This window comes from Procambarus clarkii, chromosome 44 (assembly GCF_040958095.1).
Source record: "Procambarus clarkii isolate CNS0578487 chromosome 44, FALCON_Pclarkii_2.0, whole genome shotgun sequence".
NCBI lineage: Eukaryota > Metazoa > Arthropoda > Malacostraca > Decapoda > Cambaridae > Procambarus > Procambarus clarkii.
Genome location: NC_091193.1, coordinates 20356045 through 20382881, shown reverse-complemented (window position 1 = coordinate 20382881; position 26837 = coordinate 20356045). Strand labels below are relative to the sequence as shown.

Sequence of the window (26837 nt, the reverse complement as noted above, 5' to 3'; positions counted from 1 at the left end):
TATATATATATGTATATATATATATATATATATATATATATATATATATATATATATATATATGGATAAGTATGTAAAAATACCTAGATAGATATAGGTAGAGACATGAAGGTAGTGAGAATGAAATAGAGATATGTGAAGGACTAAGCCCATTGTGCAGCTAAATATGTTCATTATTACTCAAAGGATAGGTATGGGGCCCACTACCAGTCACAGGATAAGTTCGGGGCCGACTACCATTCACAGGATGAGTATGGGGACCACTATCATTGATAGGAAGGATATTAGGGTTAACTGCTATCCACAGGATAGGTATGGGATCCAGTAATACACACAGGATCGGTATGCTGGGTCCACTGCCACTCACAAAGATCGGTATGGGGCGCATAATAACCTAAAAACTGTGAAACGCATTTGCCTAATTGTGTCGAAGCATGTGGAGTGCTCAGGAAAAGAAACAAATGCATTTACATTTGCAGCTTAGCATTTTTAACAGATTCCCATTACATTTTTAGCTGCGCTTGATCTTTTTATTTTGTTTTATAACGTTCGTGTATACACCTAGGACCACTGACAGGTCACTCTCCCAGAACAATGTTTATTGTTTTAAAGTGAGGTACGAGCACGGTATATGTGCACTTATATACTTTCACACACAGTTGGTGATGGTGAGGGAGGGGCGGGGTGGGAGAGGGGATGCTGGAGGGGTGAAAGAGGGATGGGGTGATGGATGATGGAGTGGCTAGATGGGGGGGTAGTAGAGGGGCGGGAGGGGGTGAATGTTGGCGGGAAAGGAGGGGCGGGGCGCGCGCCTTTGTGTCAGTGCCGCCAGCGTGGGGGGGCCTGATGGATGAGGCTCCTCCCGCCTTCATTTTCTGGCGAGTGTCTTCGCATCATTTAAATAATTTGTGATATATGAGCCTCGCGCATCTTTACTACAGGTATCATGGCTCCAAATAATATATATATTTGAGTTGATTTTTGGGAGGAGAAGTGCTAGAGGGATATTAAACAATGTATTCCTTTTCTCGCTATCACACACTCTTATCCTTTCTCCTATATTCATACATTTGTGAATACTCTGTTGTCAATAATTTTAGACCTTTGAGCTCTGTAACTACTTCCTACTCCTTCCGAATACTAGAAGATTTTTTTGTGCTTTAGCCAGAGTTTGCTAGTGCAGGCTAGTAGACTAGCCTAGCATCTTGTGTTTTATTCTGATTCTCTGAATTACTAATCATTTCTTGAGATGGAGATATTAGATAAACTCATAGCTATACCTCTTGATCTATACTCTGTAATCTCTCATATAGAATAGGGTAGCAGCACATTGCTCTATTCACCTAAGTTAATAATATGTTTTAATGTAACTACACCATAATAAAATCTTATCGTTCGGCTTCAATATTGTCTCTGGTAAGGACCCATTTATATCACGTTGTTCACGTTTGAGTATCTTTTATTATAACTAGTTCATTCCTGGTTAATTTTAAATACGTTAATTACTAAATTAACTGCTCATTGAGTTAGATTATTTGTACCTGTGGCAGTCGGCGGTCTCCTTACCCAGGTAATGAGTATTATCATGAGTTCTGAAGGCGGAAATATTTAATATTTTAATCTCATATCACGGTCTAAGATGGCGGCTCGCTCACTGATAGCATGACTCCTTATCCTTATTGAGATTGATCTAATAGAAGGAATATAATACTAAACAAAATCTTTTTAAGGCTTTTGTTAAACAGAAATATACATATATATATATTTACAACAAATACATATTTTCTCCACATTTTATACATAATATGTTGATCTGAAAAGTCATGTAGTGTGACAGCAACGCCGTCGTATATGAGTTTTACAGAGAGCAACATACTGAAAGTAAAGCACCTGGAGAACACGAGAGAACTTGTCTCAGAACTCTGGACAAGTTCTGAGAGGCACAGAGAACTAACCATTTTCAGATAGCATTGCTGAGCTGCGCAAAAAAAAGATATATATATATTTAGAGCTGCAGAGAGTTGGAAGATGAATTGTAATGAATGAATCGCGTCAACACATGACTGATGAGTGTGAACAAGTTTAAACCTTCACAGCTTAAACTAATGATCACTTACCGCATTATATTTCCAGCCATACTTTGCTCCATGACAGCCAGTCAGTAAACAACTGGAAACTCACCAAGTATGAAGCAGCCACAAGGCCCTCACAAGATCATTCTTAAAAGAACATCAGAAGCTTGAAACTGTTAATATGACCGTATTAGACATGAGCAATTTTCATTGGCTAGACAGTCCGTAAAGGTATATATATATATAATTTGAGGTTTCAAAGTCTCAAAATGTGATGGAGAGCTTCTTGTGAGGACTTACATATTCTCTGATTGTTTCAGCGTATTTCATAACAGCGACCCACCCCTCCTAGTATTTATGGCAATTATTTGGTCGAACTACCAAAATGGACTTTTGTAGCCTGTATTGTTCACGTTTTGTACTATTAACTTTATTGAGAGCTCAAAAAACAAAATCCAAACTTATATGCCTAATATATATACTATATTAGGCACAGGATAACGTATATTAGGCCTAGGATTGCTTGGATAGGTTAGGTCAAGTTATATAGTTACATTTCCAATTTGTTGGTATATCATCTGGGTCCAGCCTACAGCTTGTACGTTTGACCAAATAGTTGTTATAAGTACTAACATCTTCGGAGTAAGGGCTTCTGATATTACAGCAACTTTCAGAAATAACAATTTAGGACATTAGGGTTCATTTGCTTTCTTCACTCTGTGAACACTGATATCTTATCTAAACTCTTCGACTAGCCCAAATATTCTTCATATCTTGACGATGGGTGTTGGTTTGGTGTTGGATTAAAGGCCTATCAACCTCTGGAGGATTATTAAGGCCACCACAATAGCTTGCTGACCAACCACCAAGAATACTTGAGTCTAGAACATAGGCCAAGACTAAAGTAAAGTCAGTGCTCGTACACCAACAAGTGGGGAACAGCTCTCGGTGTACATATCAATGAGTGATGGGTACCGAGAATCTCTAGGTCTTCATTCAATGCACTTAGGCCTTTCAGGTTTTAATACAAGGTATAAGGAACGTGCAGGACTTGTCTGGAGACACTGAGGACCTTCTAACTTTCCTGTATCTAAGATGCTAATAAACTTCGTTCCTTTGACTCGAGGCAATGGCAACCTCAAGGCCTTAACTATTGAAGACCTTCATAAAGTGACTCGTGGCACTTAAGAAATTTAGCTTTTACGTCGATGAGCTCAGACCGTATTGCTTCCTACTTTCAAGAGAAGGCCTGAAAGTGTATTACAGTTTACGTAAATAAAAGATGTTTACACCAAGGACCCAAGAGACTTCAACACACACTGGATACCTAGGGGCCTTTACGTACATTATCCGAGACATTGTAATCTTGAGAACAAACTGACTCATAATTTGATCTCAGAGTACCAAATTCTACCCTCCTCGTACTGGGATAATCACAGTGCCGAGTTGCTTCAACACCAGTCACTGAGGACTGCAGCTTCAACACCTGAGGACTGGCAGGTGTTCACTCCAGCCTCTGGAGGAAGAAGGGAATAAGAGTTTGCGGGCGGGCACAGTCCGGGATAAAGCGGCCCTCGGACTGTACACAGAAGTCGGCGCACAGGCCGCCCTTAAAATGGTCGTGGTACATGACCTTACACTGGGCACAGTTCTTAATACAGACGGAGACCTTGTTGGCGGCGGCGGCGGCAAGCGGCAGCGCCTCCAGCGTCACGCTCAGCACCAGCAGCGCCGATACGACGACCTTTCTGGAGCCAATCATTCTGCCAGCCGCCACACCCCGGGGGGAAAAGATAGCATGAGTTACTCGCTACAGTTGAGACACTTTGTGGGGTTATAACTGCGTGTCAAACTTGTCAACTTATAAGCTACGTATTATTTATCTTATATATCTTATGGGTTTTCTCGGGTAGAATTTGTTTCAGTAGAGGGTGAGATTTTATAGGTGTGTTCAACATGTATTTCTTGATGGGGTACTTGGCTCTGTCAGTCTCTTCCTTCCCCCCCCCCCCCTTCCTCCCTTCCCATCTCAGACTTCTCCCCTCTCTCACATACCTTCCCCTATTCTGCTCTCCCATTCTTTCATCTCACCATTTCTTCATCTTTTCCCCTTTCCCCAACATCCTCCCCCTCTCTCCCTTCTATTTCCCCATCTCTGCCAATCTACCTCCTTTCCCCCTCTCTTCTCTTCCACTGGAGAGGAAGAGAGGATTGTGGGGGGGGGGGGAAACAGGTGAACATCTTTTCACGTTCCCACCCTCTCCACTTTTCTCTTTCTCCCCCTACATCCCACTCTTCTTGCCTCTCCCCCTCTCTCTCCATCCTTCTCCCCCCCCACTCTCTCTCTCTCTCTCTCTCTCTCTCTCTCTCTCTCTCTCTCTCTCTCTCTCTCTCTCTCTCTCTCTCTCTCTCTCTCTCTCTTATTATTATTATTATTATTATTATTAGACATTGAGAGGTAAGTCGTTTTAACCACACAATCAGACCTTAACAAAGCACTCAGGAGAGTGTGAAAGACTTGGTGTAAATTCCTTACATAAATTTCACATATACACAAATGTGGGTTTTAATCCTATATTATTATTTGTATTATTATTATTATTATTATTATTATTATTATTATTATTATTATTATTATTATTATTATTATTATTATTATTTATATTTGTTTTGCATTTGTTCATTGCATGATAATAATGACAGTAAAAACTAGACTAGGTGTAGACCCGTGGTGAGAGTGAGGAGTGAGGAAGGTGTAGCAACACTCGCAGCAACACTGACCTACACACACCACACACCAAACCCCAGCTCAAGGAAGGAGCAATAGCAACACACACTCAAGTACTTATCTTGGTGCCCGGAGACCCTCTCTCACACCCTCTCAGCCACTCACCTGTAAAGAAATATGTGTGTCAGTTATCATAAAAATTTTTTCGTGGAAACTGCTGCTGCACAGATCTTGTGTGTTGGGTAGTGAGGTTGAAGAGAGTATACAGTGTTGATTGTGACTACTGTTGAGTAGAGATTGTTTGGAGGGAGTTATCTTAATGTCTACTCTCACTACTCTGTACTACTACTAGTCTACTCTACACTACTCTGTTGGACAGTTGATTAGTTTGTTAATTGCTTAATGTGTTATTTACATGGAATGTGTGTGTGTGTGTGTGTGTGTGTGTGTGTGTGTGTGTGTGTGTGTGTGTGTGTGTGTGTGTGTGTGTGTGTGTGTGTGTTAGGTGTTGTGTGAAGTAGAGGGGTCCTTGCTTGCCAGTCAGGGTAAGGTGGTAGTTACTTACCCTCTTGTGTATAACTGTTTTAATGTAATGCATAGCACGTTGTTGGCCCTACGGAGTCCCCGCTGTGTCATGTATCAAATGTGTGTATGCATCTATAAGTATAGTAGATAATTATAAGTAATTCATTGTGTCGGGGGACAGGCAGCTAGTGTATATATACATGTTAGGCTTATATCGAGGTCCCCTAAGGTCAAATTACTGACACCTCCTCCAGGATGGAACCCCACAACGAGGTGACTAACTCCTGGGTGCCTGTTTATTGCTAGGTGAATAGGCACATTACGTAATAGGAAATGTGCTCAATAATTTCTGTCCAAGTCCCAGACTGGAAGCCAGATGCTTGCGGCTAGCCTCCGTAAACCTTACATATTTACTGGTGATTGTATGAGGAGTGTCATGGAAGAGAGGGGGGGGGGCAGGGTCGGCCCTCACTCCGCCCCCCTCCCCTGAAGGTAGGTTGGCATCTAAACCTTTTAAACTAGGTGGATATGTAGTGTCACACACCTATGATGGCATGCTGGAGAGACCTGGGACCGGCCCGGCCCGGGTACCCTATCTAGTTTTTATTTAAATAAATATAATCACTATTATTACTAGGTACTGAGTCAGGGTAGAGTGGTCCTCGGCTGCCAGGTACTGAGTCAGTAGAGTGGTCCTCGCCTGCCAGGTACTGAGTCAGTAGAGTGGTCCTCGCCTGCCAGGTACTGAGTCAGTAGAGTGGTCCTCGGCTGCCAGGTACTGAGTCAGTAGAGTGGTCCTCGCCTGCCAGGTACTGAGTCAGTAGAGTGGTCCTCGCCTGCCAGGTACTGAGTCAGTAGAGTGGTCCTCGCCTGCCAGGTACTGAGTCAGTAGAGTGGTCCTCGCCTGCCAGGTACTGAGTCAGTAGAGTGGTCCTCGCCTGCCAGGTACTGAGTCAGTAGAGTGGTCCTCGGCTGCCAGGTACTGAGTCAGTAGAGTGGTCCTCGGCTGCCAGGTACTGAGTCAGTAGAGTGGTCCTCGGCTGCCAGGTACTGAGTCAGTAGAGTGGTCCTCGCCTGCCAGGTACTGAGTCAGTAGAGTGGTCCTCGGCTGCCAGGTACTGAGTCAGTAGAGTGGTCCTCGCCTGCCAGGTACTGAGTCAGTAGATTGGTCCTCGGCTGCCAGGTACTGAGTCAGTAGAGTGGTCCTCGCCTGCTAGGTACTGAGTCAGTAGAGTGGTCCTCGGCTACTAGGTACTGAGTCAGTAGAGTGGTCCTCGCCTGCTAGGTACTGAGTCAGTAGAGTGGTCCTCGGCTACTAGGTACTGAGTCAGTAGAGTGGTCCTTGCCTGCTAGGTACTGAGTCACTAGAGTGGTCCTCGCCTGCTAGGTACTGAGTCAGTAGAGTGGTCCTCGCCTGCTAGGTACTGAGTCAGTAGAGTGGTCCTCGGCTACTAGGTACTGAGTCAGTAGAGTGGTCCTCGGCTGCTAGGTACTGAGTCAGTAGAGTGGTCCTCGGCTACTAGGTACTGAGTCAGTAGAGTGGTCCTCGCCTGCCAGGTACTGAGTCACTAGAGTGGTCCTCGCCTGCTAGGTACTGAGTCAGTAGAGTGGTCCTCGGCTACTAGGTACTGAGTCAGTAGAGTGGTCCTCGGCTACTAGGTACTGAGTCAGTAGAGTGGTCCTCGCCTGCCAGGTACTGAGTCACTAGAGTGGTCCTCGCCTGCTAGGTACTGAGTCAGTAGAGTGGTCCTCGCCTGCTAGGTACTGAGTCAGTAGAGTGGTCCTCGGCTACTAGGTACTGAGTCAGTAGAGTGGTCCTCGGCTGCTAGGTACTGAGTCAGTAGAGTGGTCCTCGGCTACTAGGTACTGAGTCAGTAGAGTGGTCCTCGCCTGCCAGGTACTGAGTCACTAGAGTGGTCCTCGCCTGCTAGGTACTGAGTCAGTAGAGTGGTCCTCGGCTACTAGGTACTGAGTCAGTAGAGTGGTCCTCGGCTACTAGGTACTGAGTCAGTAGAGTGGTCCTCGCCTGCCAGGTACTGAGTCACTAGAGTGGTCCTCGCCTGCTAGGTACTGAGTCAGTAGAGTGGTCCTCGGCTACTAGGTACTGAGTCAGTAGAGTGGTCCTCGCCTGCTAGGTACTGAGTCACTAGAGTGGTCCTCGCCTGCTAGGTACTGAGTCAGTAGAGTGGTCCTCGGCTACTAGGTACTGAGTCAGTAGAGTGGTCCTCGGCTGCCAGGTACTGAGTCAGTAGAGTGGTCCTCGGCTGCCAGGTACTGAGTCAGTAGAGTGGTCCTCGGCTGTCAGGTACTGAGTCAGTAGAGTGGTCCTCGCCTGCCAGGTACTGAGTCAGTAGAATGGTCCTCGGCTGCCAGGTACTGAGTCAGTAGAGTGGTCCTCGCCTGCCAGGTACTGAGTCAGTAGAGTGGTCCTCGGCTGCCAGGTACTGAGTCAGTAGAGTGGTCCTCGCCTGCTAGGTACTGAGTCAGTAGAATGGTCCTCGGCTGCCAGGTACTGAGTCAGTAGAGTGGTCCTCGGCTGCCAGGTACTGAGTCAGTAGAGTGGTCCTCGGCTGCCAGGTACTGAGTCAGTAAAGTTGTCCTCGCCTGCCAGGTACTGAGTCAGTAGAGTGGTCCTCGGCTGCCAGGTACTGAGTCAGTAGAGTGGTCCTCGGCTGCCAGGTACTGAGTCAGTAGAGTGGTCCTCGCCTGCTTGGTACTGAGTCAGTAGAGTGGTCCTCGGCTACTAGGTACTGAGTCAGTAGAGTGGTCCTCGCCTGCTAGGTACTGAGTCACTAGAGTGGTCCTCGCCTGCTAGGTACTGAGTCAGTAGAGTGGTCCTCGGCTGTTAGGTACTGAGTCAGTAGAGTGGTCCTCGCCTGCTAGGTACTGAGTCACTAGAGTGGTCCTCGCCTGCTAGGTACTGAGTCAGTAGAGTGGTCCTCGCCTGCCAGGTACTGAGTCAGTAGAGTGGTCCTCGCCTGCTAGGTACTGAGTCAGTAGAGTGGTCCTCGCCTGCCAGGTACTGAGTCACTAGAGTGGTCCTCGGCTGCCAGGTACTGAGTCACTAGAGTGGTCCTCGCCTGCCAGGTACTGAGTCACTAGAGTGGTCCTCGGCTGCCAGGTACTGAGTCACTAGAGTGGTCCTCGGCTGCCAGGTACTGAGTCAGTAGAGTGGTCCTCGCCTGCCAGGTACTGAGTCAGTAGAGTGGTCCTCGGCTGCCAGGTACTGAGTCAGTAGAGTGGTCCTCGGCTGCCAGGTACTGAGTCACTAGAGTGGTCCTCGCCTGCCAGGTACTGAGTCACTAGAGTGGTCCTCGCCTGCCAGGTACTGAGTGACTAGCGTGGCGAGGAAGGTGGTGTGTGACTCAGCCCAGGAGACCACACGAGACACAAGGAGTGAAGCGGACCAAACTGGCCACTCGCACGCTAAACTCTGGTAATTAAAACAGAACAAAACAAAAAAAGACTTCATTTGACCTCCATCTGACTTGGCATTTAAATCAAACCTGTTCCTGAATATCAAAGGTTGACATATATGTGTTACATATTAACTCTGAAATAGAGACTTAATTCTTTATTTGTCTAAATAATACGTGAAGAAGCAGTTTCAAGATTTACCAAAGTAAGAGGATTTCCTTCCTTAGTCGATGAGGATGACGAAGGAAGATGTAAAGAGACGAAACAAAGAGAAAAGTTGCTCTCAGCATGACAATTGGTCCGCGGCATTAGTCTATCCAAAAATAGTCTGGCGTCTCCATCCGGATACTAGTGTGCCAAACAGCTTCCACCCGGACTGCAAACGCCATTCTCGCGCAACACTGGATCAAGCTTCAGTATTATTACTCTGTCAAGTCCCGCAGAGGCTAATACTTGTTTAATGAGGAGGTCCTGAGGAGCGGCTCTAAGTTCCACCAGATTTGGATTCGCTAATCAGATATTAATTAGTCGGCACCGAACTGAATACATTTAAACAGCAGAACTAATAGGCTGGCGTCCTTACAACGCATTAAAAATATATATTCCACGGAGACAGAGTTCATATAATTTAACTAGATTGGTAAACTAATTAACTAATGATTGGTAAAAATCCGACTTGAATGGCAGCGTTCCCAATCAGCAGTGACAATAACATTTGTGGGAACTATATCATATACGAGGATATATGAACCTGTCAGATAATTCAACTGATTAATGATTAAGAAGGAAAACGTTTTTTTATTTATTTAACTTGTTTTAAATTTTTTTCTTAACTTTTTTGTTGCTCATTCTTATTCGAGTTTATATTTGTGTGAATCACTCGTCAATCTCCGTCTGTGTTGGCCAGTTCCGCTTATTTCTGTCATTCTCTTCTATTTACACAGTTTCAAAACCTATATGTTATACGGTTTACAAGTAGTATTTTGTGTGTTTATTTACGCGAGTTCCTGCATAATATCCTAAACTGTTTATATTACCTGAAGATGAGAAATGTCTCTACACCACACACATACACACACACACACACACACATACACACACACACACACACACACACACACACACACACACACACACACACACACACACACACACACACACACACACACACACGCACACACACACACGCACATACAGCCCAATAGGCTCAGGAATCTGTACACCAGTTGATTGACAGTTGAGAGGCGGGACCAAAGAGCCAGAGCTCAACTCCCGCAAACACAACTAGGTGAATACACACCTGCTTACCAGGCCAACCCGTTCTCGCACTTGCTTATAGTCAATATTGGCTTATTAATAAGTGCATATGTGACATACTAATTTACCAGGCCCTACCTCCTGACCTAAGCGATCAGGAGGGAGCACCTGACAGGTAGGTAGATGGTAGGTGTGGTTTCTACCTTCTGGTGGGACAACAGACCGACCTTTTATGCCGGAAGACGTGGCTACGTCTGAGAGTTTAACTAGGAAGCCGGCGCGTACACAGCCGCCCAAGCTGGCCATACGGCGCCTTCTACGCCACACATACACAACTACCCTAATCAGCCACAGATAAGTTGACCAGACCACACACTAGAAGTTGAAGGGACGACGACGTTTCGGTCCGTCCTGGACCATTCTCAAATCGATTTACTTCAGCCACGTTATTGTGACTCATCGCCAGCCACAGATAATCGCCTAAGAACGCCACACAACCACCTACTTGAGGCATATAGTATCACCCAAGTTAGCCACACACAGCCACCTAAGCCACCACAGTGCCACCTGAAGAGGTCATAAGAGACACCTAGGGAGGTCAAGAGCTTGGGAATGAGAGCATTAGACCCGTGCCAACTCTCATCTCAACCCTCACTGACTCGTCCAGTGGGTCATCACTGTCGCTGCTGATACTACTGTTGCTGTGCTGATGTTCCTGCTGCTGCTGCTGCTGCTGATGCTACTGCTGATGCTGTTGTTGTTGCTGCTGCTGCTGATGCTACTATTGTTGCTGATGCTACTATTGTTGCTGCTGTTACTGGTAAGGTTGCGACCTCTGCAGCAGCGAGGATAAGATGACATTCACAAAGGGGAGGAGGGTTAGGTGCTGAGGACAGGGGAAGGAAAGAGCTAGGGATGAGACAGGTGAGGGAAGGTTAGATGAGACAGGTGACGGAAGACTGGGTGAGACAGGTGACGGAACGCTGGAGTGAGACAGGTGACGGAAGGTTGGGGTGAGACAGGTGAGGGATGGTTGAGGTGAGACAGGTGATCAAGAAGAGTGGAGTCGAGGAAGGCGTGTGAGCTGGTGGGAGACGGCTTATGTAGCCCGCCCGATACAGCGGAATAAGCCGGGGGGGGGGGGCTGTAGCCTCTTAGTTGTACAGACTGAACTCTCACGGGATGCTCCAGCGGCTGCCGTAGTCAAGATGATAAAAGAGAACTTGCCAGGCGTAGAGAGAGAGAGAGAGAGAGAGAGAGAGAGAGAGAGAGAGAGAGAGAGAGAGAGAGAGAGAGAGTGGGGAAGGGGGTTCAGACCTCACTCCAGTAAGCCAGTACAAACAGGAAAGAAAACATGAGAGGGATGAGATGCGTATGTACTGAATACATTCAGTAATCTGCCAGTTGTATACATGTATACATCTGGCAGATGTATACATGCAGTAAGACCATAAGGTGTATACATCTACTCCACATTAACTCTTGCGTTACAATCCTACGGTTCCTGGTATTAAATGATACACAATTTAGCTAAATCCTGAAAAATTGCAATTTTTGAAAGTATGTGATTAATTTAATTAAAAATATTTCGGTTCTAATTTTGATCCTATAATTACATACTTGCTTACAATACACATGACCCCATTAACAGACCAGGTAATATAACCTCCACTGTAGAACAAGTTATATCCAAAAGTCTACTATTATATAACTAGTTATAGTGTATAATATTATACACTATATTATTATAGTGTATAATAATAAGGGGAAAATAATATTGAGAAAATATTATAATATCTTGCTCACCAGTAGAGCAAGATTATGGAGGTGCTAAGCACTTGGACAGGACGGTAGAGCGACGGTCTCGCTTCATGCGGGTCGGCGTTCAATCCTCCGACCGTCCACAAGTGGTTGGGTCACCATTCCGTCCCCCCCTCCTTGTCCCATCCCAAATCATTATCCTGACCCCCTTTCCACGCGCTATAATAGTCGTAATGGCCTGGCGCTTTCCCCCTGATAATTCCCTTCCTGTAGGACAAAGTACTAGAGGCCCAAAACGTCCCTGACGAAGCGAGTACTCACCTGTAGAGTGCGTGACTGTAGACTTTCCGTCAGGCAGAGCGTCACCAGTGGACCTGTAACATAAGCACAAGCTGTACTCACACGCACAACACACGCACAACTCACTCAATTGAAGCTGATTTTGAGTGCGTTCATACACACACGGGATGGGTGTGGGCGACCCACACCCATCCCGCGAGCGGTATCCATGGGGCCAGATTCACGAAGCATTTACGCAAGTACTTACGAATGTGTACATCTTTCATCAATCTTTGACGCCTTTGGTTATATTTATTAAACAGTTTACAAGCATGAAAACTTGCCAATCAACTGTTGTTATTGTTATAAACAGCCGCCTGGTGCTTCCGAGCTCATTAACTGTTTTAATAGTTGTAAACAAAGCCAGCAAAGATTGAGAAGAGATGTACAGGTTCATAAGTGCTTGCGTAACTACTTCGTGAATCTGACCCATGGGTATTGAGCCACATATAATGGGGCTCGGGAACTGAACCCCCAAAATTTCATTTAGGTAAGGAAGTAACAGTCCTGTTAAGCTAGTTACACAGGTCTAGTGTGTAAACTAAATCTTTAGTCGTCTTATATAGCACACATGGTTTTAAGAACTGGCTCACGACAGTTGAACAATTGACAATTGTAGTTAGTAATCATTCATGCATCTCACACCCAATCAGAGGGCGGATTATCTTTTTATACGGAAGAATGTTTCTAAATAAATCGTGCAGATTCGAGGACAAAAATGTGATAATTAGCTCCCCAAAATTCCACGTCCAACAAAGTAATACACGTGAAGTCCAACGAAGCATCACGCAACACGTCCAACAACGTAAGACACACCACGTCCATGACTGTAACACAGCGTGTCCAACAGAGCACCGCAACACGTGGAGGGAAGCAACACACCAGCATGAGAAGGGAGGGTGACCACTGATCACATCAGGGAGCTCTTGCTCCTGATGAAACACTCAATGATTCAATATTACCCACAGCTCCAGATAATATTTTCGCTCCCTGGACTCTCTCTCTCTCTCTATGCTGGTCGCAGAGTGCGTGTACTCTGTCGTCGGGGGCAGAGTGCGTGTACGCTGTCGTCGGGGGCAGAGTGCGTGTACTCTGTCGCTCGGAAGGGATCTTTGCCCATGTTTCTGAAGGATAACTGGAATGCATTAGGAAGTAATGTGGTGGCGGCTGACTCCATACACAGTTTCAAGTGTAGATATGATAGAGCCCAATAGGCTCAGGAACCTGTACACCTGTTGATTGACGGTTGAGAGGCGGGACCAATGAGCCAGAGCTCAATCCCCGCAAGCACAACTAGGTGAGTACACACAGGATGCACCCTGAAGCAGATGTCTGTCAGCCGCGAGGCCCTGTGTATGTGCGTGTGTACTCCGCTAGTTGTACTCCCTAGTTGTGCTTGTGGGGGGTTGATCTTTAGCTCTTTGGTCCGCTTACTCCCGCCTCCATCTCGAGTTTGAATAGCAATCTCATGTGCGGTACTGTATCAAAGGCTTTTTGGCAATCATGAAATATGCAGTCTACCCAGCCTTCCCTGTCCTGCCTTATTCTTTTTATTTTATCATAGAATTCCAGAAAGTTTGTTGGCATGATTTCCCTTCCCTGAACCCATGTTGCTGTTTGTTCACAAATCTAATGTTCTCCAGGTGTGCAACAAGTCTTAGCCTCATTATTCTTTCAAGTATTTTACAGGGGGATGCTTGTCAGTGATACAGGTCTGTAGTTAGGTGCCTCCTCCCTATCCCCTTTCTTGAATATTGAAGACAATTGCTTTCTACCAGAAAATGGACAATTCTCCCGACATAAGTGACTCATTAAAGGTCATTGTCAGAGGCACGCTGAGGGCCTGCGCTGCCTCTTTTAGTATCCAGGTTGATATTTTGTCTGGTTCAACCGCTTTAGTTGCATCCAGTGTTGTCAACTGTTTCATTACGTCCTCTACTGTTACCTCTGTATCTGATAGTCTTTCATCTAGGGTAATCTCTTCTAACAATGGGAGCTGCTCAGGCTCGGTTGTGAACACTCCATGGAAACTGGCATTCAGTGCCTCGCAGATTTCCTTGTCACTTTCTATATATGCCCCTTCTGTTTTCCTTAGTCTTGTCACTTGGTCGTTCACCGACATTTTCCTTCTTATTGGTCATGTAATAATATAGGTTGCTTTTTCGCCTTGATCGCAATATCGTTCTCTTAATTTCTTTCCGATACTCTTCTTATGTTAATGTAATTATTCCTAGCTCTGCTGCATCTGATCCTGTTGTCCTCTGTCCTTTGTCTTCTCTACTTCCTCCACTCCCTCCTACTTCTCATTTTTTGCTTCCTGACACTATTAAACCATGGGTTATTATATTCCCTCTTACTTTTTTCTTTACTGTTGGTATAAATATCTCTTCGGTCTCCTGGCATTTCCATGTTACTAGGTCCACCATATCTTGGACTGTTTTTCCTCTAATTTCTTCCTCCCACTGCACTTCTCCCAGATAGTCCCTTATCCTCCTGTAGTCCCCTTTCCTGTAGTCAACTCTCCTTTCCCAGACCTCCTGTCCCGTGGTCACAATTTTAAGTTCCATCATGTAGTCTAAGACTAGGACTGTGTGTGTGTGTGTGTGTGTGTGTGTGTGTGTGTGTGTGTGTGTGTGTGTGTGTGTGTGTGTGTGTGTGTGTGTGTACTCACCTATTTGTACTCACCTATTTGTGCTTGCAGGATCGAGCATTGACTCTTGGATCCCGCCTTTCTAGCTATCGGTTGTTTACAGCAATGACTCCTGTCCCATTTCCCTATCATACCTAGTTTTAAAAGTATGAATAGTATTTGCTTCCACAACCTGTTCCCCAAGTGCATTCCATTTTTCCACTACTCTCACGCTAAAAGAAAACTTCCTAACATCTCTGTGACTCATCTGAGTTTCCAGTTTCCACCCATGTCCCCTCGTTCTGTTATTATTACGTGTGAACATTTCATCTATTTCCACTTTGTCAATTCCCCTGAGTATTTTATATGTGTGTGTGTGTGAGTGTGTGTGTGTGAGTGTGTGTGTGTGTGTGTGTGTGTGTGTGTGTGTGTGTGTGTGTGTGTGTGTGTGTGTGTGTGTGTGTGTGTGTGTGTGTGTGTGTGTGTTTAAAGGATTACACATGTTCAGCGGTGTTCTGCTTTACAGTCCATCACAGTTATGAGAGAGGGAGGTGAGAATAGTAATGGGCAGATTAAGTTTGTATGAATTGTCGGAATGCATTTTATTATACAGTTCCAGACAAAGCAAGGGGGCAACTGCAGAGTGCAGGAAAATGGATTAGAGAGAGTACCACTCTGAATGGAAACGGGTTACAGTGGGAGAAGACACCTCAGAGTAGAGATTGGTCTTAAAGTTCAAGTCCAGAAGGGTCAGTACTGCGGCCTCTACTCTTCTTAATATACATGAATAACCCGAATAAGGAAGCTGGTGTATTCTTATATTTCTTAGCAGATAATTTATAATTAATGAAGAGAGTCATTGCACACAAACATGTCAACATGCAGGACGAGCTGAGTGAGAGATAGGTGGATAAATGGTTACTAGACTTCACACAAATGCAAGGTAATGAGAATTAGAAAGGGAGCAAAACTGACCCATTAAACTGTATGAAATCAAATAGGAGACAACTGCCTAAAACAGCCTAAGAGGAGGACCTGGGAGGTAACATATATAACGTCAGACCTAACCCCCAGACGCTCACATAAATACAATAACATAACCAGCAAAAGTAAACTTGGGGAAAAAGACTGCATTTATGAGCCTGGGAAAAGGCAGCCTTCAGAGCACTGAAGTTGTGAGAGAGTTGTGAGACCCATTCTGGAGTGTGCTTGGGAACATGTAGAAATAAAACCATACTTGAAAACGTCGAAAAGTAATCAACGAAGTTCATGGCAAAACTGCGAGGACATAGTAACGACATAGAAGATTCACAGGAAAATCGATAAGACATAAAAACGGATATGTTCAACAAAATACATGGTACTATATTTTGACACGGATATAAACTTGTCCATGTTGTAAATCAAGCAGGGATGTTGTAAATATATATATTTTTAAATAAGAGTGGCAAGAAACTAATCGGAAAGATAGTATAATCTAATTGTAAGTGGCTTCAAAATCAGATATGAAAGGAACCTGAGGAATCGGGAGTAACAGTGAGGGGTGAGACCTCAGATTGGCGTGAAGTCACCAGTGGAGTCCCACAGGGCTCTGTACTCGGTTCCATCATATTTCTGATATACGTAAATGATCTCCCGGAGGGTATAGATTCATTCCTCTCAATGTTTGCTGGCGATTCGAAAATTATGAGAAGGATTAAGACAGAGGAGGACTGCTTGAGGCTTCAGGAAAACCTAGACAAACTGAAGGAATGGTCGAAGAAATGGTTGTTAGAGTTTAACCAAAGGAAATGTAATGTAATGAAGATAGGTGTAGGGAGCAGGAGGCCAGTTACAAGGTATCATTTGGGAGATGAAATTCTTCAAGAATCAAATTCTTGAAATTCTTCAAGAATTAGTGTCAGAGTGGTTGACAAATGGAATGCATTAGACAGTGATGTGATGGAGGCTGACTCCATACACAGTTTCAAGTGTAGATATGATAGAGCCCAATAGTCTCAGGAACCTGTACAACTGTTGATTGACGGTTAAGAGGCAGGACCAAAAGAGCCAGAACTCAACCCCCTCAAGCACAACTAGTTGAGTACACACACACACACGGGAGCCATGACCCGCTGAGTACCCACATATAGTGACCATATTTGTGTTGGGTGAAGATGAGTAACAGGAGGCCGCCGCTACCAGAGTGTTGAGTGGGTATGTGGGCTGAGAGTGCCCTCACACAAGCCCGGTCCCCTTGCTTGTCACCTGGACCCCTCCTTACAGTCTCACTGGTTCCCCTTACCTGTATCATCTGGTCCCCTCTTACGTGTCATCATCACGTGATACTTAGTACCACGTGACCCCCTTGCGTCATGGAGTAGTGTTTGCGTCTCGACGTGACCCCTTGCGTCCTGAAGTAGTGTTTGCGTCACGGAGGTTCAGCGTGACCTGCTAATACATTCACCGTAACACTTTATACACAGCGCGAAAGCTGTCACTCATAAGTAAATTTGATGTTGCATTAAATTTTATGCGAAAGAACTTTTCCAACAAAAAAAAAGGTGTAACAGTACTTCACAGGAGCATCAGACCCCGACAATAACCACTCCTGTTCCTTGCCCCGCTGAAGGGCACTGGGCGTGTCAGGTCGGGCATCATACAGCTATAATGACACTTGGGCGTCACTTCCATCATGACACCACCGTTTGACACCACCATGTCTCGTTTGGTGGCGTTCCGTACACTGAAGCACCTCGCCTCACCGGTGTTCGGATGAGGCGTCACACAGCACCACACAGGGGGAGAAAGTTGCTCCTGGTGGTAGAAGGCACACTCCCCGCACCCCTACCCTGTCGCGATGGGATTTCTCACTGTCGGCAATAGCAGAACAAGTACAGGTGATGACGGTGAGGTCATACGCTGGCTACGATACCTAGACAGTCTCGATACGTCTTGTGGAAGAGCAGGTTGAAGCAGTGAGGCTTGGCAGGACGGCAGTGTTCGCTCAAGACCCGCTCCACGCCACACATTAGAAAGTGAAATAGGCTCTTGCAACATTCCAGCCCGGCATTGCTCGGGTTGCTACTGTCAGAGGCATGCTGTACAGCGATATTTATTGCGATTTGAATTTTACATCTTTCCACCCGTGTAATCTTACCAAATTCATATTTTCTTCACTGTCAACCGCTCGAAACACAGTGATTGACGCCACTCGTAAAGTATTCTGTCGATGAATGCGGGGTCATCGGCATAGAGGTATGCGATCAACAGTGACCTGCTTCACCGCCTGGTGTAATCACTTACGGGGGCCGTGAATGGGCGGACGATGCACCCATCAGAGTGTGATGGTGGCTGCACCAGGCTCTGAGTGAGTGTCAGGGGGCAGGGAAAGGATACAAGCTGGGCAAGGGAAACTAACAGCAACAGTTGAATGAGAGCAAAGTGCTATGGGGTAGGATTTTGGAGATATAATGAAAGATGAAGAATATTGAAGGTCCGATACCGACAACAGGACGACGGAAGATTAATGTTGAGAACAGGAGGTTTGGGACATGTTGCTAGGAGTTAGAATATAGGGGAAGGGTGCTAGTACTAGAACACTGGGGGCATGATGCTAGGGGAAGGGTGCTGGTACTAGAACATTAGGGGGGCATGATGCTAGGGGAAGGGTGCTGGTACTAGAACACTAGGGGGGCATGATGCTAGGGGAAGGGTGCTGGTACTAGAACACTAGGGGGGCATGATGCTAGGGGAAGGGTGCTGGTACTAGAACACTAGGGGGGCATGATGCTAGGGGAAGGGTGCTGGTACTAGAACACTAGGGGGGCATGATGCTAGGGGAAGGGTGCTGGTACTAGAACACTAGGGGGGCATGATGCTAGGGGAAGGGTGCTGGTACTAGAACACTAGGGGGGCATGATGCTAGGGGAAGGGTGCTGGTACTAGAACACTAGGGGGCATGATGCTAGGGGAAGGGTGCTGGTACTAGAACACTAGGGGGGCATGATGCTAGGGGAAGGGTGCTCGCACTAGAACACTGGGGGGGAAGACCGAGTACCTTACGGCGGGGAGCGGCGGCAGAGTTGTGGTGGCGACTGGTGGAGATACCGCTGGGCAGCGCCTCCTAGCCTCGCTTCCGTCACCCGCGGCTCCTAGCTGTCCTTATCCCCTGTACCCTGGTCTTCCTACTTCCTTGTCATCCACGCCCCTCCTCCTCCTCCTCCCCCTCCTGGCGCTGCGCACTGTTTTATGATGTAACATATGTTGTCTGGCGCCACAACCGCTAGTAATGCTGCCCTTTGGACCAGCCTCGACTCTACGCTAAGTATTCTTCCTTTTGTGTTGCATCTTGATTTTGGGTGTTATTATGTCTCAGTGACGGCACAGTTGAACAACTCCCGCGTCTTGAACAGCGGCCACACTAACATGTGCTCCTCCTCCGAACCCTACTGTCACATCCTTAGCTCTGCTTACATCATATTTTCCTCTTTTTTTTTCAATTAGAACGTGGTCACCAAACAAGCAGTGTTTAACTACAGATCCGAGGCGCGGCCAGCCAGACCTCAGCATACAGCATTGGGGGATCTCGCGGCTGAGTAGACAGCGCTCTGGGGGTCGTAGTCCTAAGGGTTCGGGCTCGATCCTCTGCAGAGGCAGAAACAAATGGCCAGTTTCTTTCACTCTGGTGCACCTGTTCACTTAGCAGTAAATTGGTACCTGGGAGTTAGACAGCTGCTACGGACTGCTTCCTGGGGATGTGTGTGTAAAAAAAATATATGTAGTTGACGTGAGGAAAAATAGATTAGTTAGACAGGGGTCCAAGAGCTAATAGGTTGATTCTGCAGATACAAATAGTAAATACAAATAGTACAAATACACAGAACCCTCCACACACAGGTTATCTTGAGATGATTTCGGGGCTTTTTAGTGTCCCCGCGGCCCGGTCCTCGACCAGGCCTCCACCCCCAGGAAGCAGCCCGTGACAGCTGACTAACACCCAGGTACCTATTTTACTGCTAGGTAACAGGGACATAGGGGTGAAAGAAACTTTGCCCATTGTTTCTCGCCGGCGCCTGGGATCGAACCCAGGACCACATGATCACAAGTCCAGCGTGCTGTCCGCTCGGCCGACCGGCTCCCTCGCTCGCTAACCCTCCCCCTCCCTCGCTAACCCTCCCCCTCCCTCCCTCCCTCCTCCCCACTCTCATCACTTCCCAGAGCCAATAACGAGTTCTTTAAGGAAAAGATTTTTCGACCTAAATGCTGGAAGGATAAGATTGGCGAGTCTCACCAAGTCTCTTACTCTTGCCATAGAGATGTCTAGTACCCCCATAAAGATGGCTATTCCTCCCATTAGAGATGCCTATACATACCTTCCACTAGAAGTGTTTAGCTCTCCCTCTGGAGATTCCTAAGCCTCCCACGAGAGATGCTTCTCCGTCTCCACACACAGAGATCACAATAACGTGATGCAAAAGGCTACTACCCTGTCGTAGCTCAGTCGATTCAGGCAGTGTCTGGGATGCTCCCGGACGCAGGTTCGAATCCTCGTCACGGCCCTTGTGGATTTGTTCTTCTCCATCTCACTTGAAGTTCCTAGCCTTCCCATTAGAGATGCCGAGCCCTCCATGAAATAACCTACGTTAGGAGGTGGTCTCTTCTTTACAAGAACATTAAACCAAATTTAACCCCACCACGTGTTCTGTAATTGTGTGATATGTTTTCCAGTGTTCGGGACAGGAAGCCTGTTGGGTTGATCGAGGGCCCCTTAAGCCAACGATGGACCTCGCTTTCCCAAAACAACATTTATGTTGACAATAACGAATAAGGTGTGACATCTTCTAATGAATCTGTTCACGATGAACAAATCTGCGAAAATGGAGAGTAACTGGAATGTTATCTATATTGTTCTGGACTGAGAACAGTGTATGAGGAGTTACATATGTGTGCTTGTTTTTGTGCGTCACGTGTCTTTATCATCATCATCATCATCATCATCATCATCATCATCATCATCATCCCATAAACTAGAGCACTCACGTGATAACATCCATCTGATCATAACAGTTATAGCATTAACGCGAACAATTGAACATCAAGGTTCTGGGGTGTTTATCAACGGGGTGCCAAGTCATGTAGGGATACCATAGGCACCATGGTATCCCATGGTGCCAGGGATACCATGGGGGTTCCTGAAATTATTTGGGTTCCTGAAAGATGTTATAACTTTTGTTAGCACAGAGTACGCTGCTTACGTTATCCTATTCATATGTGTCTCTGGAGTTAGGTTTAGTATTACGTCCACTCCCAGGTCTCTTTCTCGAGTCGTTACAGGTAGGTCGTTTCCTTTCATTGTGTACTATCACTTTGGTCTCCATTTCCATCACTTTACACTTGCTCGTGTTGAACTCCAGTGACCATTTCTCCGACCATCTCTGCAACTTATTTTAGGTCCTCTTGGAGGATCCTACAATCCTCATCTGTCACAACTTGTGTCATTTCTTTTGCGTCATCCCCAACATCAACATATAAGACTCAACTCCTGTAGACGTCATATACGTGTAATATAAATAGAATTGGACCCAGGCCCGATCCTTGAGGTACTCCACCTGCTACTGTTCGCCAGTCCGACTTCTCGCCCCTTAATGTTACTCTCTGGCTCCTGCCTGTTAGGTAATTCCCTACTCATGTTAGGGCTTATTTTCTCCTGCCTATTATGTTTGTATAGTAGTCTCTTGTGAGGTACTGTATCAAAGGCGTTTTGGTAGTCCAGAAATATACAATCTGCCCATCGTTTCCTGCCCTGCCTTATTTTTGTTACTTTATCTTTGAACCCCCTGAACTCATTTTGTTAGGCATAATTTTCTTCATTTAAGTAACTAGTCTTAACTTGATTATTTCTTCGAGTACTTTGCAGGGGATGTGTGTGTGTGTGTGTGTGTGTGTGTGTGTGTGTGTGTGTGTGTGTGTGTGTATAACAGAATTAGAATTACATGTGGTCGAGAGCATGGCTCCCCCAGCCAGGTATCTCTTCGCTTCTCACCAGCTACAAGCAGCCGGTGATGACAGTATAAGGGGAGCCCGGCGTGAGCACCAGAGCTGCACTAACCTCACCTAGCCACATGTAGCCAGGGCAGGGAGGTCCAGTTATCGGGTAGCGGACCAGGTAGGAAGCTAGCGGTCTCCCCCCCCCCCACACACACACGCAAACATCTCCTTTTTCTCACTAGTCACGACTCGTTCCTCACTTCCGGGTCCTGCCTGCATTCCGTCCCCTCCTCATCGCCGTCTCTTCTGCGGCCAATTCAAACATTTCCTCATAACACAACCTCTTCCATGCCCCTGTTCGCGTGGCACAACGTGGCCACACGAAGTATGCCCGTACACATCGACATGGATTGGTGTTGGGGGGATTGGCTATCAAGACGGAAGTGTTGGTGGCACTCCTGCCCTGGACGCTGTGGTGCCATGCTGGCTCTTATTTATCACTCTCGTGTCATACTTGCTGGCTATTCTAACTTGTTTTTTGTTCACTTTTTGAATATATAGCTCATTCGTCTGTATCGAAAGTTGAAAACTGCTCTGGCATGGTGTTAGAAACACCGTAATTACAGATTCTCCAAAAACGATGAAAAGGTAGGAACGCAAAAGAGTCCAAGAATACAATGAACGCAAGGAACGTCAGAACGCAAGAGAGGCCAGGAGCGTAAGGAACGTAAGGGAAGTCCAAAAACAAAAGGAACACAAGGAATGCCAAGAACGCATGTGAGGCTAGAACACATATTCAGAAGAAATGTTCACAATATTAACCCAGAGCCACGTTGGATTCATACATTAATGTGTGTGTGTGTGTGTTCGTGTCCTTGCCAGAGCCGTGACTGTGTGTTCCAGTAGTATTGTGCCATTAAAGATTGTACCGTAATAGTGAGTGTAGCCTGTGCTTGGTTCAGTAAGGGTTCCTCAGTGAGCCTTAAGAGTGTGTATTGGGTGCATGAGAGCCATCATGGTTTCACTAACTCTTTAACTACGTCCGGGTGTATCTAGTTGACTTATGGTGGGGCTACACGTGTGTATACACGCCTCTAGTTGCCTCTAGCTGCCTCTAGGTGCCTCTAGTTGCCTCTAGCTGCCTCTAGCTGCCTCTAGTTGCCTCTAGCTGCCTCTAGCTGCCTCTAGCTGCCTCTAGCTGCCTCTAGTTCATCCGTGTAGAGCTCCTCCCGCCCCTACGTCTACTTCTTCCTGCTCCTGCTGCTTCTCCCTCCAGGCGACCTTAGGTACTACGGCCCGTCCGCTCTGGCATAAGATGTGTGGTCATTCGTGGTGTTCATTAATTAACTCTTACCGGGCAGTTACGCCCGCCACCGCTGGAAGCTTGATAACACAAGGTGCAATTATCCTTAAACACCCTCATGAATACTTGGGTTCTTACCTTCATGACTAATGTTTTCTTGTAACTGACGCCCCGGGAGCTGCTGCCTCTCGTCCCACTTTATATGATGTTAAGTGTGCAAGTTTTTCTGTTAAGTAATTGACGAGTTGATTATGTGAGGAGAAGAACCGGGCCGGGTGTTGTGTTGGGGTGCTGGTGTTGTACTCACCTAGTTGTGTTTGCGGGGGGTTGAGCTCTGGGTCTTTGGTCCCGCCTCTCAACCGTCAATCAACTGGTGTACAGGTTCCTGAGCCTATTGGGCTCTGTCATATCTACATTTGAAACTGTGTATGGAGTCAGCCTCCACCACATCACTTCCTAGTGCATTCCATTTACTAACTACTCTGACACTGGAAAAGTTCTTTCTAATGTCGCTGTGGCTCATTTGGGTACTCAGCTTCCACCTGTGTCCCCTTGTGCGTGTGCCACCCGTGTTAAATAAGCCATCCTTGTCCACCCTGTCAATTCCCCTGAGAATTTTGTATGTGGTGATCATGTCTTCCCTGGCTCTTCTGTCTTCCAGCGACGTGAGGTGCAGTTCACGTAGTCTGTCCTCATAACTCATGCCTCTTAGTTCTGGGACTAACCTAGTGGCATACCTCTGAACTTTTTCCAGCTTCGTCTTGTGCTTGACTAGGTACGGACTCCATGCTGGGGCTGCATACTCCAGGATTGGCCTTACATATGTGGTGTACAAGATTCTGAAGGATTCCTTACACAGGTTTCTGAAAGCAGTTCTGATGTTAGCCAGCCTCGCATAGGCCGCTGATGTTATTCCTTTGATGTGGGCTTCAGGAGACAGGTTTGGCGTGATATCAACTCCCAGATCTCTCTTGTTCCGTTTCGTGAAGGACTTCATCTGTTGTGTTGTGTTGTGTTGAGGCTAGACTGGGGAGGGAGGAAGTGTTGTGGTGTTGTGGTGATGTGTTGGAGGTACTGGTGTTGTGTTGGTGGTGCTGGTGTTGTGTTGAGGCTAGACTGGGGAGGGAGGAAGTGTTGTGGTGTTGTGGTGATGTGTTGGAGGTACTGGTGTTGTGTTGGTGGTGCTGGTGTTGTGTTGAGGCTAGACTGGGGAGGGAGGAAGTGTTGTGGTGTTGTGTTGGAGGTACTGGTGTTGTGTTGAGGCTAGGTTGGGGAGAAAGGAAGTGTTGCGGTGTTGTGGTATTGTGGTGTTGTGTTGGAGGTACTGGTGTTGTGTTGAGGCTAGGCTGGGGAGGGAGGGAGGAAGTGTTGTGGTGAAGATGATGAGTGGAGCAGGAACACCAACAGGGCCAGAGGTGGACCTACCCTATAATTATACTCTGGTTCATTGTCTCCGCTCTGGACCTGTTCGTGAAGGTGACCCGCCTAGTGCTACCACTCTTTAATACCGTTGCTGTTGACGCTGCTACTCCTGCTGCTACTGTTTAATCTGCAACATCTCATGGTGTTGGAACTACTGCTGTTAATGCTGACATGGCTACTGTTGTTGTTGTAACCGTTGCCACTACTGTTCACTGACCTCTGGTTAAAGTGTGCATAATTTAGGCTTGACTCTTGATCTGGTGACGATGTAAAACTCAAGAGGCTTTGCAAAGTATTGCATTTTGATGATATATATATTGAGTAAAAATATGTCTAATCTTTCTAGGTTTATTTATATCTTGTTGATTATATCTCTCTGTCAGTATATGACATCACGTTCACTCGTTCACTCACAAGTTGGGCTTTACGTTCAGCGACCCATGGAAGGTCAACAGGATATGGAACAGAAAAAAGTGAAGGGTAAACCTGTGTGTATCTAAGTATAGCCAAAACGTATGCGTAAGCGTAGGTGTGGGCGAATGAAACAATCACAAAGAAGAGGATTGTAAACACAATGTAATTCCATGTCTTTAAATAAAGGTTCAGAGTCAAAATAAATGATCTCTTTCCATTCAAAATAAATGACTCTAAATTAATTTGTCTCCTTTGTTTATTTTATATCTGTTGATGTCGCGATAGTTATTATTGTCGGCATTAGCTTCGACACACACACACTGGACCCGCGAGTACTCAATAGACTCGACTTGAGAATGGTCCAGGACGGACCGAAACGTCGTCGTCCCTTCACATTCTAGTGAGTGTGTGGTCTGGTCAACATTCTTCAGCCACGTTATTGTGACTCATCGCCAGCACTCAATAGAACGCCGCCCTGCTGCTTGTCGACCAGGGGTCAGATTCATGAAAGCACTTACGCAAGTACTTACGAACGTGTACATTTTTCCTCAATCTTTGACGGCTTTGGTTACATTTATTAAACAGTTTACAAACATGAAAACTTCCCATTCAACTGTTGTTATTGTTATAAACAGCCTCCTGGTGCTTCGGAGCTCATTAATTGTTTAATAATTGTAAACAAAGCCGCCAAAGATTGAGAAAAGATGTACAGGTTCGTAAGTGCTTTCGTGAATCTGGCCCCTGTTCAATGCAGTCCTAACTGCATTGTCCAACTTAAAGTCGTCCACCTCCTTGTTTCAGTGTCCTGAATTCCAGGACTAGCGTATAGCAGCTTTTCCTACTGTTCTTCGGGGTCATTTGTCCGTGTACAGGAGCCTTGGTGAATCCGATAGCTTTGACATGGCTCGCCTTATGTCTGTTTATCCTCGCGTTGGCGTTCGAAGTGATATTTGGCGCCATTTCAATATCCAGCACCAGAGACGTCGCTACGGAGTCCTCCAGGGATGGTGCCTTCTCTTGATAATTATTTACTTTTAAATATGTTCAGTTTGCGATGATAAGCATTCCCGGTTTATATTATATTTAATGTTATAATCGTAATTAATATTTTAGGCTACTAGTACTGTTTCTTGTGTAAGTGAATAATGTATATTTTTTAAATTAGGATATTATATAGTCTAATATTATTATGGTCAGCTTAGACTATTACTTGTTGTGTTTGTAAATGAATAATGCATTTACAAAGTTTGTAAATATAGTCATTTTTTAAATATAAAGCAACCAAACCAATAAAGATAGAACAAGGTGATGTACACTGAAAGGTTTACCGCGCTTCCCGGTGTATGTGTTCTGAAAGTTTACTTTACTTCTGGACTATATTTAGCAGTAAAGTACAGTACTCCTAATGGTTTGTCATTAAGGTACTGTGGTGGTGCTAACCCTACAGAGACTGATAGGCCTTAAGCTAAACACTAAAGCAATAATGTTATTGTGTTAGTGATTCCCCCTCTCACCAAGGAATTCAATTTGCATTCTGTAAGTGTCGTGGGGCGAGACTTGAGGCTACAGTCAAGAATGTAAATCGTTAGTTTAGTGAGGCAGGTGGTAGAGGAGGAGACACGCCTGGCCACTCCTCTCACCTGGTGGAGAGCTTTCCCGCCCCGTAGATCATGGTATAGCTTTGCTCTGGAACACGACCCTCCAATTGGTGTTCCAACCGGGTACCCAATTACTGCTGAGTGAACAGAGGGGGATATGAATGATTAAGCACTGGCGCCCGGTCAATCCTCTCTGGCTCGAACCCAGACCAACTCGCTTGCGATGCGCGAGTCGAGTGTTCAGGTTAATTAGCAATCTGTATACTCACTAGATAGGTGGAGTCGTTTGGGCAGGTTTCCTTACACCTGACTCTCCCCTTCACCCGGCAGTAAATGAGTACCAAGGAGTTAATAGATAGTACGGGAGACATCTCCCGTCACGCAGGGAGCAGTCGCACCTCCA

The 26837-nt window shown here is 46.0% G+C and overlaps 1 protein-coding gene across 3 annotated transcripts in view; it reads left to right on the top strand.

Annotated features, from left to right (window-relative positions):
- Positions 1 to 26837, top strand: part of LOC123745291 (short/branched chain specific acyl-CoA dehydrogenase, mitochondrial) — a 150013-nt gene that overhangs the window by 46776 nt on the left and 76400 nt on the right. The window lies entirely within an intron of this gene.